The sequence below is a fragment of the Salmo salar genome, chromosome ssa22, assembly GCF_905237065.1.
Source record: "Salmo salar chromosome ssa22, Ssal_v3.1, whole genome shotgun sequence".
Taxonomy (NCBI): domain Eukaryota; kingdom Metazoa; phylum Chordata; class Actinopteri; order Salmoniformes; family Salmonidae; genus Salmo; species Salmo salar.
In genome coordinates this window covers 5,954,214-5,970,611 of record NC_059463.1, presented here as the reverse complement: position 1 = coordinate 5,970,611, position 16,398 = coordinate 5,954,214, and the positions used below count along the sequence as shown (strand labels likewise).

The window sequence follows — 16,398 nt, the reverse complement described above, 5'->3', positions numbered from 1 at the left end:
TCTAAATTATGGCAAGAATAGCTCAAATAAACAAAGAGAAACGACAGTCCATCATTACTTTAAGACATGGTCAGTCAGTCCATAAAATTTCAATAATTTTCCCGTTTCTTCAAGTGCAGTCACAAAAACCATCAAGCGCAATGATGAAACTGGCTCTCATGAGGACCGCCACAGGAAAGGAAGACCCAGAATTACCTCTGCTGCAGAGGATAAGTTCATTAGAGTTAACTGCACCTCAGATTGTGGCCCAAATAAATGCTTCACAGAGTTTAAGCAACATGCCGTGTCTTTGTGAGACGCAGAATAGGTGAGCGGATGATCTCCGCATGTGTGGTTCCCACCGTGAAGCATGGAGGAGGTGGTGTGAAAGTGTGCGGGTGCTTTGCTGGTGACACTGTCAGTGATTTATTTAGAATTCAAGGCACACTTAACCAGCATGGCTACCACAGCGTTCTGCAGCGATACGCCATCCAAATCAAATCAAATGTATTGATATAGCCCTTCGTACATCAGCTGATATCTCAAAGTGCTGTACAGAAACCCAGCCTAAAACCCCAAACAGCAAGCAATGCATGTGAAAGAAGCACGGTGGCTAGGAAAAACTCCCTTGAAAGGCCAAAAACCTAGGAAGAAACCTAGAGAGGAACCAGGCTATGAGGGGTGGCCAGACCTCTTCTGGCTGTGCCGGGTGGATATTATAACAGAACATGGTCAAGATGTGAAAATGTTCATAAATGACCAGCATGGTCTAATAATAATAATCGTAGTAGTTGTCGAGGGTGCAACAAGCACGTCCGGTGAACAGGTCAGGGTTCCATAGCCGCAGGCAGAACAGTTGAAACTGGAGCACCAGCACGGCCAGGTGGACTGGGGACAGCAAGGAGTCATCATGCCAGGTAGTCCTGAGGCATGGTCCTAGGGCTCAGGTCCTCCGAGAGAAAGAAAGAAGGAGAGAAAGAGAGGATTAGAGAGAGCATATTTAAATTCACACAGGACACCGGATAAGACAAGAGAAATACTCCAGATGTAACAGACTGACCCTAGCCCCCCGACACATAAACTACTGCAGCATAAATACTGGAGGCTGAGACAGGAGGGATCAGGAGACACTGTGGCCCCATCCGATTAAACCCCCGGACAGGGCCAAACAGGCAGGATATAACCCCACCCACTTTGCCAAAGCACAGCCCCCACACCACTAGAGGGATGTCTCCAACCACCAACTTACCGTCCTAAGACAAGGCCGAGTATAGCCCACAAAGATCTCCGCCACGGCACAACCCAAGAGGGGGTGCCAACCCAGACAGGAAGACCACGTCAGTGACTCAGCCCACTCAAGTGACGCACCCCTCCCATGGACGGCATGGAAGAACACCAGTACGCCAAGTGACTCAGCCCCTGTAATAGGGTTAGAGGCAGAGAATCCCAGTGGAGAGAGGGGAACCGGCAAGGCAGAGACAGCAAGGGCGGTTCGTTGCTCCAGCCTTTCCGTTCACCTTCACACTCCTGGGCCAGACTATACTTATCCTCTCTGGGCTAGGTGGGACGCTTGCAACGAAAGGCTTTACAACGAAAGCAAAACATTAGATTATGTCAGCAGAGTACCCAGCCAGAAATAATCAGACACCCATTTTTCAAGCTAGCATATAATGTCACATAAACCCAAACCACAGCTAAATGCAGCACTAACCTTTGATGATCTTCATCAGATTTCACCCCTAGGACATTATGTTATACAATACATGCATGTTTTGTTCAATCAAGTTAATATTTATATCAAATACAAGCTTTTTACATTAGCATGTGACTAGCATGTGACTAGCATTCCCACCGAACACTGCCGGTGAATTTACTAAATTACTCACGATAAACGTTCACAAAAAGCATAACAATTATTTTAAGAATTATAGATACAGAACTCCTCTATGCACTCGCTATGTCCGATTTTAAAATAGCTTTTCGGTGAAAGCACATTTTGCAATATTCTCAGTAGATAGCCCGGCATCACAGGGCTAGCTATTTAGACACCCAGTAAGTTTAGCACTCACCAAAGGCAGATTTACTATAAGAAAAATGTTATTACCTTTGCTGTTCTTCGTCAGAATGCACTCCCAGGACTTCTACTTCAATAACAAATGTTGGTTTGGTCCCAAATAATCCATTGTTATATCCTAATAGCGGCGTTTTGTTCGTGCGTTCAAGACACTATCCGAATGGTAAAGAAGGGTGACGAGCACGGCGCATTTCGTGACCAAAAAAATCGAAATATTCCATTACCGTACTTCGAAGCATGTCAACCGCTGTTTAAAATCAATTTTTATGCCATTTTTCTCATAAAAAAGCGATAATATTCCGACCGGGAGTGGTGGTTTTCGTTCAAAGAGAGGGAAAATAAAAACAGGCAGCCCCAGTCTAATGGTCCTCTGACAGGCCACTATCCAAACGCGCTAATGTGTTTCAGCCTAGGGCTGCCTCGATATCATTCAGCTTTTTCCTGGGTTCTGAGAGCCTATGGGAGCCGTAGGAAGTGTCACGTTACAGCGAAGATCCTCAGTCTTCAATATAAAGAGCCAAGATGAACAACAATTTGTTAGACAGGCCACTTCCTGTTCAGAATCTTCTCAGGTTTTTGCCTGCCATATGAGTTCTGTTATACTCACAGACACCATTCAAACAGTTTTAGAAACTTTAGGGTGTTTTCTATCCAAAGCCAATAATTATATGCATATTCTAGTTACTGGGCAGGAGTAGTAACCAGATTAAATCGGGTACGTTTTTTATCCGGCTGTGTAAATACTGCCCCCTATCCCCAACAGGTTAATCATAGGACCTACTGAAGAGATAAGTCTTCATTCCATAAAAATTGAGCTCTATAGGAGAAAGCCCTACCTCCAGCCGTTTGCTTAGAAATTCTAGGGACAATTAGGAGGCCTGCGTCTTGTGACCGTAGCGTACGTGTAGGTATGTACGGCAGGACCAAATCGGAAAGATAGGTAGGAGCAAGCCCATGTAATGCTTTGTAGGTTAGCAGTAAAACCTTGAAATCAGCCCTTGCCTTAACAGGAAGCCAGTGTAGGGAGGCTAGCACTGGAGTAATATGATCACATTTTTTGGTTCTAGTCAGGATTCTAGCAGCCGTATTTAGCACTAACTGAAGTTTATTTAGTGCTTTATCCGGGTAGCCGGAAAGTAGAGCATTGCAGTAGTCCAGCCTAGAAGTAACAAAAGCATGGATTAATTTTTCTGCGTAATTTTTGGACAGAAAGTTTCTGATTTTTGCAATGTTACGTAGATGGAAAAAAGCTGTCCTTGAAACAGTCTTGATATGTTCTTCAAAAGAGAGATCAGGGTCCAGAGTAACGCCGAGGTCCTTCACAGTTTTATTTGAGACAACTGTACAACCATCCAGATTAATTGTCAGATTCAACAGAAGATCTCTTTGTTTCTTGGGACCTAGAACAAGCATCTCTGTTTTGTCCGAGTTTAAAAGTAGAAAGTTTGCAGCCATCCACTTCTTTATGTCTGAAACACAGGCTTCTAGCGAGGGCAATTTTGGGGCTTCACCATGTTTCATTGAAATGTACAGCTGTGTGTCGTCCGCATAGCAGTGAAATTTAACATTATGTTTTCGAATGACATCCCCAAGAGGTAAAATATATAGTGAAAACAATAGTGGTCCTAAAACGGAACCTTGAGGAACACCGAAATGTACAATTGATTTGTCAGAGGACAAACCATTCACAGAGACAAACTGATATCTTTCCGACAGATAAGATCTAAACCAGGCCAGAACTTGTCCATGTAGACCAATTTGGGTTTCCAATCTCTCCAAAAGAATGTGGTGATCGATGGTATCAAAAGCGGCACTAAGATCTAGGAGCACGAGGACAGATGCAGAGCCTCGGTCTGACGTCATTAAAAGGTCATTTACCACCTTCACAAGTGCAGTCTCAGTGCTATGATGGGGTCTAAAACCAGACTGAAGCGTTTCATATACATTGTTTGTCTTCAGGAAGGCAGTGAGTTGCTGTGCAACAGCTTTTTCAACATTTTTTGAGAGGAATGGAAGACTCGATATAGGCCGATAATTTTTTATAATTTCTGGGTCAAGATTCGGCTTTTTCAAGAGAGGCTTTATTACTGCCACTTTTAGTGAGCTTGGTACACATCCGGTGGATAGAGAGCCATTTATTATGTTCAACATAGGAGGGCCAAGCACAGGAAGCAGCTCTTTCAGTAGTTTAGTTGGAATAGGGTCCAGTATGCAGCTTGAGGGTTTTGAGGCCATGATTATTTTCATCATTGTGTCAAGAGATATAGTACTAAAACACTTTAGTATCTCCCTTGATCCTAGGTCCTGGCAGAGTTGTGCAGACTCAGGACAATGGAGCTTTGGAGGAATACCCAGATTTAAAGAGGAGTCCGTAATTTGCTTTCTAATGATCATGATATTTTCCTCAAAGAGGTTCATAAATGTATTACTGCTGAAGTGAAAGCCATCCTCCATTTGCGAATGCTGCTTTTTAGTTAGCTTTGCGACAGTATCAAAAATAAATTTCGGATTGTTCTTATTTTCCTCAATTAAGTTGGAAAAATAGGATGATCGAGCAGCAGTGAGGGCTCTTCGATACTGCACGGTACTGTCTTTCCAAGCTAGTCGGAAGACTTCCAGTTTGGTGTGGCGCCATTTCCGTTCCAATTTTCTGGAAGCTTGCTTCAGAGCTCGTGTATTTCTGTATACAGGCTGTGTAAGGGCTATTTGACCAAGAAGGAGAGTGATGGAGTGTTGCATCAGATGACCTGGCCTCCACAATCACCCGATCTCAACCCAATTTAGATAGTTTGGGGTGAGTTGGACCACAGAGTGAAGGAAAAGCAGCCAACAAGTGCTCAGCATACGTGGGAACTCCTAGTTGAGAGAATGCCAAGAGTGTGCAAAGCTGTTATCAAGACAAAGGGTTGGTACTTTGAAGAATCAGAAATATATATATTTTTGATTACTACATGATTCCATAGTTTTGATGTCTTCACTATTATTTTACAATGTGGTCCTGCGTGGCTCAGTTGGTAGAGCATGGTGTTTGCAACGCCAAGGTTGTGGGTTCAATTCCCACGTGGGACCAGTAGGGAGTACAGAGAAAACTGTATGAAATGTATGCATTCACTACTGTAAGTTGCTCTGGATAAGAGTGTCTGCTAAATGACTAAAATGTAAATGTAAAAATAAGTTAACACCCTTGAATGACTAGGTGTCCAAACTTTTGACTGGTCCTGTATACTTTTTTTGTATATCTGGTATTTTGTTATACTTTGAAAAAAATGAAGAACAGTATGTGCCTAATACACTAGCTGTATTTGCATACATGACTAAATTCACATAAAGGGCTGGAACAGGGCTGAAACCACCAAAAACATCCTCTGTCTAGGCCTACCTCTAATCATAAACTGCGCTGTCTAGACTGCCTCATTAATAATTCATTACTGTTGTCACATTCTCTCTCATAATTCAACAAGAGGTTACCCACACAATTTAAAATCGAAATGCTTTGCTCTAAATTACACCCATCTATACATACTTTACATTGTTTTCAAGATAAGATATTAATATCACTATAATCCGAGTGTTCCTTTTCGGAAATTGCTTTAATTTGAGCACATCGAATTTGTAAACATTAAATTCAATTAAATCATTACTTATTTTAATTGCACAAAACATTTTGTTACGGTACAGCCTTATTTATTCCCAAAGCCTACTCTTTCTTTGGCCGCCTTTCCTTCCAGTTCTCTGCTGCCAATGACTTGGTTGGAGTCTTATATCTCCCTCACTAACTTTAAGCATCAGCTGTCAGAGCAGCTTACCGATCATTGCACCTGTACACAGCCCATCTGTAAATAGCCCACCCAACTACCTCATCCCCATATTGTTATTTATTTTTTGTTCCTTTGCACCCCAGTATCTCTACTTGCACATTCATCTTCTGCATATCTATCACTCCAGTGTTTAATTGCTAAATTGTAATTATTACGCCACTATGGCCTATTTATTTTCTTACCTCCCGAATCTTACTCCATTTGCACACACTGTATATAGACTTTTCTATTGTGTTTTTGACTGTACGTTTGTTTATCCCATGTGTAACTCTGTGTTGTTTGTGTCGCACTGCTTTGCTTTATCTTGGCCAGGTCGCAGTTGTAATTGAGAACTTGTTCTCAACTGGCCTACCTGGTTAAATAAAAATAAAATAAAAATAAAATAAAAATAATAAAATGGATTAAAATGCTTTTTCCCCCCTCATTTATATACACACACACACAATACCCAAAATTACAAAACATGTATTATAAAAAAAAAAATGTGTTTGCAAATTTATTTAAAAAAATACAAAACTGAAATTTCACATTTATGTTAGTATTCAGTATTTTGTTGAAGCACCTTGGGTATGACGCTACAAGCTTGGCACACCTGTATTTGGGAAGTTTCTCCCATTTTTCTCTGCAGATCCTCTCAAGCGCTGTCAGGTGGGATGGGGAGTGTCGCTGCACAGCTATTTTCAGGTCTCTCCAGAGATGTTCAATCGGGTTCAAGTCCGGGCTCTGGCTGGGCCACTGAAAGACATTCAGAGACTTGTCCCGAAGCCGCTCCTGTGTTGTCTTGGCTGTGTGCTTAGGGTCATTGTCTTGTTGAAAGGTGAACTTTCTCCCCAGTCTGAGGTCCTGAGTGCTCTGGAGCAGGTTTTCATCAAGGATCTCTTTGTACTTTGCTCCATTCATCTTTCCCCTCGATCCTGACAGCAGGATGCTGCCACCACCATGCTTCACAGTAGGGATGGGGCCAGATTTCCTCCAGACGTGACGCTTAGCATTCAGGCCAAAGAGTTCAATCTTGGTTTCATCAGACCAGAGAATCTTGTTTCTCATATTCTGAGAGTCCTTTAGGTGCCTTTTTGGCAAACTCCAAGCGTGCTGTCATGTGCCTTTTACTGAGTGGCTTCCGTCTGGCCACTCTACCATAAAGGCCTGATTGGTGGAGTGCTGCAGAGATGGTTGTCTTCCTGGAAGTTTCTCCTATTTCTACAGAACTCTGGAGCTCTGTCAGAGACCATCGGGTTCTTGGTCACCTCCCTGACCAAGGCCCTTCTCCCCTGATTGCTCACTTTGGCCGGTTGGCCAGCTCTAGGGAGAGACTCGGTGGTTCCAAACTTCTTCCATTTAAGAATGATGGAGGCCACTGTGTTCTTGGGGACCTTCAATGCTACAGAAATGTTTTGGTACCCTTCCCCAGATCTGTGCCTTGACACAATCCTATCTCGGAGCTCTATGGTCAATTCCTTTGACCTTATGGCTTGGTTTTTGCGCTGACATGTTCATGGGAATTGGGTGAAAAGGTGTGTGTGTTTGGGTGTGCGTGTGTAGGAGGTGGGAGGGGACCAGGGGACAGAGTATATTCTGTCCATCTGTTAGTCATTCAATCTGACAATCCCAGTAATTCCATTTCATTACGTAGTAAATGCAGTGGACCGTCTGGGGACGGAAATAATGGAGAGGGAGAAACATAATGCCTGCCAAAAATGTGAAATACACAAATAATTAACAACAACAAAAACTGCTTTACACCACTGTTCTGTGCCTAGTCCTACAGTATCCACAGTCTTGCCTCCTGCCAGGGTACCCCTCTGAGTACTTGTTGTTGAGGCAGGATCCCTGGGCCTCGAGAGCAGCCAGTCTGCAGAAGTTCTGTAGGGAGGAGAGAAAAACCAGAAGAAACATGTACGTCAGGATCAGATCAATGCAGGAGACAGAAGGACAAGACCTTGTTAAATTAAAAACTGCTAAGTGATTAGCAGAAGTCTCCCCTGGAGCCAGTAACAATCATTACACTATCGAACCCAGTCTTCATACACTTATCTACAACAACAAAAAAGAAAAGGGCGAAAAAGCACAACCACTTCTATAAGCGGTGGCAAAGTTTCTCCTCCTAGTCACCTGGCTCGGTTGCCCCCCGCCTAAGAGAACTTGGGTTCTATTGACAGTTTTGGTGGTAGAGGTCCTGGATAATACTTTGTTCGCCTTTGGGCCCCGCATGGAAAATAAAGTAGGGGGAAGACTAAGCGGTGGTAATGCACCGTGTAACGTTTAATCAGAATTCTGAACACCCTCACAGTTTTTTTTGCCAGTGGTGCTAGTGGGGAATCCTAGGCCTGCTATAACCACCATAACTACAGTGTCAGTTCCCACCCATGAAGAGCGAGGGGACTATAAGCACTATTCACAGTGTCATGGAGATGACAGGGGACAGACAGGCACCTCAGTGTGGCATTCTGACACTCCCAGCCCAGATTATCACAGCGCCTGTCGGGTGTCAGGTCACGCTCTGCCACACACACACACTGATACACACATGTCTGGCACAGCGGCCTCCCTATAGGGTTGTATGCTAATGCCTCTCAGGACCTCCACTAGAGAAGGATATGAGAGATAACATAAAGGCTCAGGTAATAGCTTACACACACACACACACACACACACACACACACACACACACACACACACACACACACACACACACACACACACACACACACACACACACACACACACACACGTAACGGCTGTCTGCTGTGTGCGTGTGCCATGCTGAGAAACAACCCCACTCCTCACATTAGACTTGGAAATGCAATCGCTGCCTGCGTGTTGTCCTTTTAAAACAAGCAAGCAAGCGGAGTAGCAGCAAGCTGAGCTAGTGGCACCTCAACCAGGAAGCCTTGGCTGTGGCCTGCCTGCCGAGAGGAGGCGAGGGTGTGTGTCTGTGTTTCAGAGGAGAGAAAGGAGGCGGTATGAAGATATCAGCTTTATCTCAGACTGAAGTGGGACAGTTTTGTGTTGAGAGGAAGCTGATATACTCCACTGAGCAGGAATTTGCAGGGCTGGAAGGAAGGAGGGAGGAATGGCGGGAGGAGGAGAGAGGATGAGGAACCTCACAGGATATAAAGGACCAGTGCGTTACGAATTTCCCTGCCGAGGGCGCTGTAGGACTATTTACCAGCGTGTGTTTGTTTATGTCTGGCTGGCGCCGCGTAGTTTAGCTCTCCCCCTCACTTGAGAGATATCGATCCCCTCCAGCTCGTTGCTTCAGCCAATTGGACTCTCCCCATGCATCCACACACTGTTCATGCACTGGTCATGCATGCTCGCTAGCACTGCAATGGCCGGACAGGTCCGTGGCACACTCTAGTAAGTGTATAAATACAGCCAGGGCCTGGACGGTGATATTCCAGTCTCAGAACGTGGGTGGACTTATGTGCATGTTGTTATTGTTGTTTAGCTTGGCTATACTTTACCTCTGTAATCATTATTTAGCAATTACTACGTTAAGTATGTATGCCATCTCATTGGCTTGTAGCTCTGCTTTAGGTTACTTACTGTCATGTAAATAGTCCTTTCTTGCACTGCTGCCATTTATTACTGTTAGCAGCCATTGCTAACATTACTGCTGTGTAATACATGCATATTACCTTAGATACAGTCCTTACCTATTGTGCTATTGCTGTTCTGTTCCATTTCTATTCACTGTTGTGTTCCATTTGATATGCATACATTCATCCTGCTCTATTCATCACACTCCATGTGTATTCCTTTCATTTCAGTATTACTGACCCATCCCCATGTACATCTCTTGCTCTCTCTCTGTGTGTGTGTTTGAATAAAGTTTCCTGTGTGTATTAACTCTTGGGCTCCCTTATTAGCCCTCTAACCGGGGGCAGTGTCAGTGGGTCACAGACCAGCAAACACAGAGTTGGGTCACGTCCTTTCACCATGTGTCTTTGTTTGAATAGTAAAAAATCTCCTGGGTCCGTCAAATGTTTATGGAATGGAAACAAAAATATGCACTGATTTATCTATTGACGTGTACAGTGTTTCCCCAAATGTTTTATTTTTAGCTAAGGCAATGGAGGGGAGGGGGATGGGGTTGGGTGCCTGGCTTAAATCGGACAGAAATTGGAGGCAGAGGAAAATGTGCTGTTATTCAGGTAATTTCATGCAATTCTATGAATTTTTCCATGGAGCTAAGAGAATATTGCAGTGTGAAAGCTAATTTCTTACAATTCTAAGCATTTTGCCATGGCTAATTCTGTGTCCTTCTGCTCAAACATTATAACAAAACCAATGGGGACCCCAATCGGGGACATTGGGCATGTACCCTGCGTGCTCCGTTATGGTAGCCATGCCAAAAACAAATGAATCGTTTTTAGAATTTTTGATTCTCCCTGATTGTCTAGCTTTTCTTTAGGTGGTTTCTACTTCTCAAAGATGATATTATTTGAAAATATATTGGAAATTAGTTAGGCTGCATTTAGATAGTCTTTAAAACCTGAACCTAAGCAACACAAGGACTAGGGTCTGGTTTCAATGATGGACTCTTTTGGTTAAGGTAGTTGATGAAAATTAGCCACTTGTGAAATGCACTCGTTAGCTACTATTTAGCATTTTATTCAAGCGGATAAACTAGTGACCCAGGCAGTGACGTAGTTCCTCTAAAAGAGCCCATATCATTGAAACCAGACCTTAGTCACTGTGTTGCCTAGGGAAGGTTTCCGAGACTAGCGTTTAGACAGGCAGCCCAGTTCGGATATCTGAGAAAGATCTGATGTAAAAAGGGCAGATGTGATTTTGTCAAAAGACCAATTAGTGGAAAAAAGATCAGAATTGGGCTGCCTGTGTGAACGTCAGTTAATGATCAGGATCTGGGGTCATATGTAGGCTATCAAGTGTATCAGAGTAGGAGTGCTGATCTAGGATCAGGTCCCCCTTGTCCATGTAATTGTATTCATTGTGATCTAAAAGGCTAAACAGATCCTAAATCAGCACTCCTACACTGAGACTCTTGATGCATACAGCCACCGATTGAGAGTGAATGGGATTAGGCCTAAGTGTGTCTTGTAATTACTAAACTGACAGTGCCAGCCTGACAGCTCAGTTTACCTCTGACGCGATGAGCTCCAGTCCTCTGCACTGTCTGTCCTCTTTCCGCAGCAGGCCCCACATCTCAGGGTCCTCCTGGGCCAGACTGTCCTGCCCTGTCCATGGGCCTTGTGTTCCACATTACTGGTATGTAATGCTGACCCTCCTTGCCCCCACGCTGCAGAGAGCCACCGGGGCACGGTTGGCACAGCAGCTGGAAGAGGGGAGCGAGAGGACACAGGGACAGAGAGAGGTTATTCATGGGTCCATGATACAAGGACAACTATGTCGTGTTCACTTGGTGCCTTGGGAACAAAACGTTTGGAAACGGAGGATGTATTGGCATGCTAGATTAGCAATTGCCCAACAGCACATAGCTCTTCCACAAATCTCAATAAATTAAGACAACAATGGTAGCATGACATGTTGTTATGTACATTCATACGATTACTAAAGCTATCATAAAATCCAACAGGATTATGAATAGTTGTTAGGGTTGTAAAATGTAAGGCAATTCCAGAGAATTCTGGTTGGAGGTTCAAGTTACCGGAATTATTCAAACCTAGTTGGCGTAGTTGGCAGTGCTTGCACATCACCAGCTCTTGGCTGTAAATGTATGTGTTGTAGATACAGAAGAAGCTAGAAGTGTGTCAGAGACTGTGACTACATAATCAAAGTGGCTTCTTGGGAACTTACTGTGTCTTGTGAAAAAGAGACACATGGAGTGTGTTCTCACTATCATTTTAAACAATTAATACATTTGAAACCATGTTCCAACTTCAAACGCACGAAGTATAAAAATAGAATCTTATGTCTCCCTCTCATGCAGTCCAATATGTAACGAAAAACAGTCAGCTGGGGTGTTTGTCAGATATCAATAATCAGCGTGGTTGTTCAATTATGTCTATCAGCAGTACTGAGAGGAGGGTGCGACGCTGGCTCCTTTACTGCCCAGTGTACCAGACCCTGGCAGAGGAACAGTATAGCACATATTCAGCACTTCCTCTTATCTAATCTCAGCTAGCCCAGTGTGCCTAGCGGCTCCATACTCTGTTCCATACTGCTGCTGCTCACTACTGGATATTGTCCACACAGTTGAAACTTCCCTCTTTCAAACATTTAACATAGGCCTATTCCTATTAGATCCCTTGGGAATAATGTCTTCTGACCTCAATGGAACTTTCTTGGTTATATTAAAGGTTAGATCCTGTTCTGGGCCCGATTTTGCGACAGCGATGGAATTTATGCTTACAAGTTTTTTAACGATGCATCTTTCCTACAATGGCCAAAGATGTAACATGGTTTCCTAAAACACCACGCAGAGACAACGTTTACCTAAGTGCGTCGTTGAGGCATGTGTTGATACTGATAGGATCGAAAGGCAGCACTGCTCAAGGATTAGCTTCATCCATTAAAATCTTCATTAACATTAGAATTATTTGCCAATACTGACAACGGATCAGCTCCTAGAAAGATATTGGTCGCGTTCCCCTGCTCAAACGTTGCATGCATCAACCAATGGATACATGCCACGTCATGAACTGTGTCATCGACTGATAGATTGCTTTAACATATGGTTAGCTGACACGTAAAATATCTAACGAGTCGTAAATTCTGGCAGGCGTCAGCAACGCCTGGGCAGAGAAACGAGCCCATTATCACCTATGGTTGCAAATATTGAGTATGTTTACATGCACACTAATAATTCAATATTAAACTGATTATGGCAGTAGTAAACACCTTACTCTGCTTATCTTAATCGGCGTAAGGTCAAAATCGAAGTAAGCATACACCGATTAAAACACCTGGTTTTCTGAGCAATCTTTCGAATTATAAGGACACGTAAAAAGTTGAATCAGTGTTCCAGCGGGTGTGTATTTGATGTGCACATGTGCCAGTACCGGTAGCGCAAGCCTCCCTCTTATACACGAGTGAAGGGAGTTCGGAAAAACTGGAAGTATGAAAACTATTTGTAAGATGCTAAAGCTTCATGTTCGAACTCAAAAATAACATGGTCACTGTGGTAGACTTGGGCTAATCCCACTGCTGACAACATGTGAGAGAGCTGGCCTACTCTAACACTTAAAAAGGCATAAAAGGTCCAATGCAGCCGTTTTATCTCAATATCAAATCATTTCTGGGTGACAATTAAGTACCTTACTGTGATTGTTTTCAATTAAAATGGTCAAAAATAAGCAAAAATCACTTCTTAGTAGTGATGTTACGTGTACCGATGCTTGTATTCACCTTGTCAGAAGTATGTCATCAATGACGTCCGAAGATTGTTTCGTTGAACAACAACCTAAATAATGTAATGAACCTATTTGACACAATTGGCTGCAAAACCTCTGATTAAGGAAGCTTCATTTCCCAAAGTACTACTTCTTAGCAAAGACCAATTTCTCTGTCTGAGTGAGGAGGGGGAAACTGAAAACTAGCTGTTATTGGCTTAGTGGTTTGGAACTCTATTTTATTGATCTATTAACTAATTTAGGTCAAAACTCCATCCAACCAAAACAGGCTGAAATTTAAGGTGGTTTCTTTCAAACAGCTCTTACACTAAAAGGGCATTATCATAATTTTCCAGTATTATTCCAACCTCATTGTGGAAATATACTGTATATAAAACATAGGAAAATCACATTGACTGCACAGGGCCTTTAAAAACAATAACTAATGAAAAAGGTTCAAAATTACTTAATTTATTTTAAAACTGCAGCGCAAGTAAAACCATTGGCAGTAACAACCATCACCTTGCTTGAAGAACCTCCAATTAGGTAAAATCATGTGCACTTGTGTCAGTTTGCCAGCATGAAAGGAAACAACCAATCAGAACACAAACGATTGACAAGACAATTAGTATTTGGGGTGTGTGCTATTGACAATCAGCGCAGACTATGGAACATCCTGCTGTTGGAAATTAAATAAAATAAACAAACATTACTTGCTTTCACAGTTAAATAAGTTACTTTAAAATTAGTCTTTAGTCCAAGTGAAGGTCTCTCCTTTACACTTTCCCTTCACCCTCCCATTTACTCAGTCTCTCCCTACACAGCCAATTAGGGGGATAGTATTCACATACTGTACATGTAAGGGGGTGGAAGATGTTGTGTGCTGTAAGATTTCCCAGTCTTGGATAGTCAGAAGAGGCTGTCGAAAAACACTGAATAGATCTGGGACCGAGGTACGGCCTCAGTTTGTGTAACTACAAAAGTGCTGAGTTGTTACAATCTTTGCAGAGGAGGGTGCATACTAAATAAATAGCTCATCACCATTTATTAAACAGCAGGACTAGCCTAATAATTAGGGATGTAACGTTTCACCGATAAGCATCGGTCCCCGGTTCAAATGTTTAAGGCTGTATACCAAATCACACCCTTCTCGTCGCCCCTCCACCTCCACGTCCGCGTTCACGTGCACCTCTGCGATTTGCACAAATTCCCCGAAGCTGAGGGAGTGAAAATGACAGAGTGTATGGGCTAATTAGCCCCTCTGGTAAGTACTTCGACTGAGCCTGCAACACTGCTGGCTTCATAGCAAAGTGGAATCTGGCACCGCGTTCTTGGAGTTTGCTCAATTTCACACAAAAGAATGGAGAGGCGTGCCTAATTATATGACACGAGCATTTGTTTGTCTGATGTTGTAAAATATGTTTAACTGTTACCAAGGTTTATATTTTGTAAAAAAAAATCATAAATTGCATCATTCATGTCACAAGTGTGTCCCAAAGATGATGGGTTTATTGATCCTCTCCGCCACTCTCTGGAAGTCACCCTCGGTGTTTTGTCCAAAACACGTGACACCAGAGGGCCCTCCAAGTGAGTTGGTAGGTTCGAGGCGGTGGTTTGGGATTCACCATAAGATAGGAGTGCGTTGGCCGTCATTACAAATCGTCAGTTCACTTGATTTTTGGGCTGATATTACTTTCTACCTTACTATGGCGTCCTTTCCATCTCACATTTTGATGGCGCAGGGGGGCATGACGAGAACGTGGAAAATATTGTTGAGTGCGGGTGGAAAGAATTGAAAGTTCAGATAAAACATTGAGGGCGCAGAGGATGTTGAGGAGCTGAGAGAGAGTTATAAGAGAGAGTTATAAGAGCTTAAACAAAAATGCCAGAAAGTGGGATTGAGCGCAATAAATTAAGTGTTGAGCACTGCTCACAGTATACTAGTTAAGGATCATATCCCCTCCACCTTACCTGACATTCTTTTGATAGAATGGCTCCAGAGGAGACGGCTGCCGTTTTATGGGCTCCTAACCAATTGTGTGCTATTGTGTGTTTTTCGTGTTATTTTGTACATAATGTTTTTGCCACCGTCTCTTGAGACCGAAAAGAGATTCTGGATATCAGAACAGCCATTACTCACCTCATACTGGACAAAGATTTTTTCTTTAACGAGTCGGACGCAAAGGATTTACTTCAGACACAGGAAAAGGCCCAAATCCCTGACATTCGCAGGAAGAAGAGATGGAGATATAGGGGATGTAGGTCGGGGTGCCTTGTAAGGATCCGACAGCAAGTGGGTAATCTGCCTCTACCATCTGTCCTATTAGCCAACGTGCAATCATTGGATTTTTAAACTGGATGAGCTCCGATCAAGTCTGTCCTAACAACGGGACATTAAAAACTGTAATATCTTATGTTTCACCAAGTCGTGGCTGAACGACGACATGGGTAACATACAGCTGGCTGGATTTTCAGTGCATCGGCAAGCTAGAACAGCTCCCTCCGGTAAGACAAGTGGTGGCAGTCTGTGTCTATTTGTCAATAACAGCTGGTGCACGAAATCTAATATTAAGGAAGTCTCGAGGTTTTGCTTGCCTGAGGTAGAATATCTCATGATAAGCTGTAGACCACACTATTTACAAAGAGAGTTTTCATCTATATTTTTCGTAGCTGTCTATTTACTACCACAAACCAAACTGGCACTAAGACAGCACTCAACAAGCTACTGTATATAAGGCCATAAGCAAACAAGAAAATTCTCACCCAGAGGCGACGGTTCTAGTGGTCGGGGACTTTAATGCAGGGAAACTTAAATCTGTTTCAACTAATTTCTACCAGCATGTTACATGTACAACCAGAGGAGAAAAAAACACCTTTACTCCACACACAGAGACGTGTACTAAGCTCTTCCTTGCCCTCCATTTGGAAAATCTGACCATAACTCCATCCTCCTGATTCCTGCTTACAAGCAAAAACTAAAGCAGGGAGTACAAGCAGGGAGTCGCTCAATATGAGAGTGGTCAGATGAAGCAGATGCTAAGCTACAGGACTGTTTTAATGGCACAGACTGGACTATGTTCCGGGATTCTTCCAACGGCATTTAGGAATACACCACATCAGTCACTGGCTTCATCAATAAGTGCATCGATGACATCGTCCCCACATTGACCGTACGTACATACCCCAACCAGGCAACATCCGCACTGAG

The 16,398-nt window shown here is 43.2% G+C and overlaps 1 pseudogene; it reads right to left on the bottom strand.

Moving 5' to 3' along the window:
* LOC106582600 (serine hydroxymethyltransferase, mitochondrial-like) overlaps nt 1–15,335 on the bottom strand; it is a 35,882-nt pseudogene extending 20,547 nt beyond the window's left edge.
* Between the last annotated feature and the right edge of the window lie 1,063 nt (nt 15,336–16,398).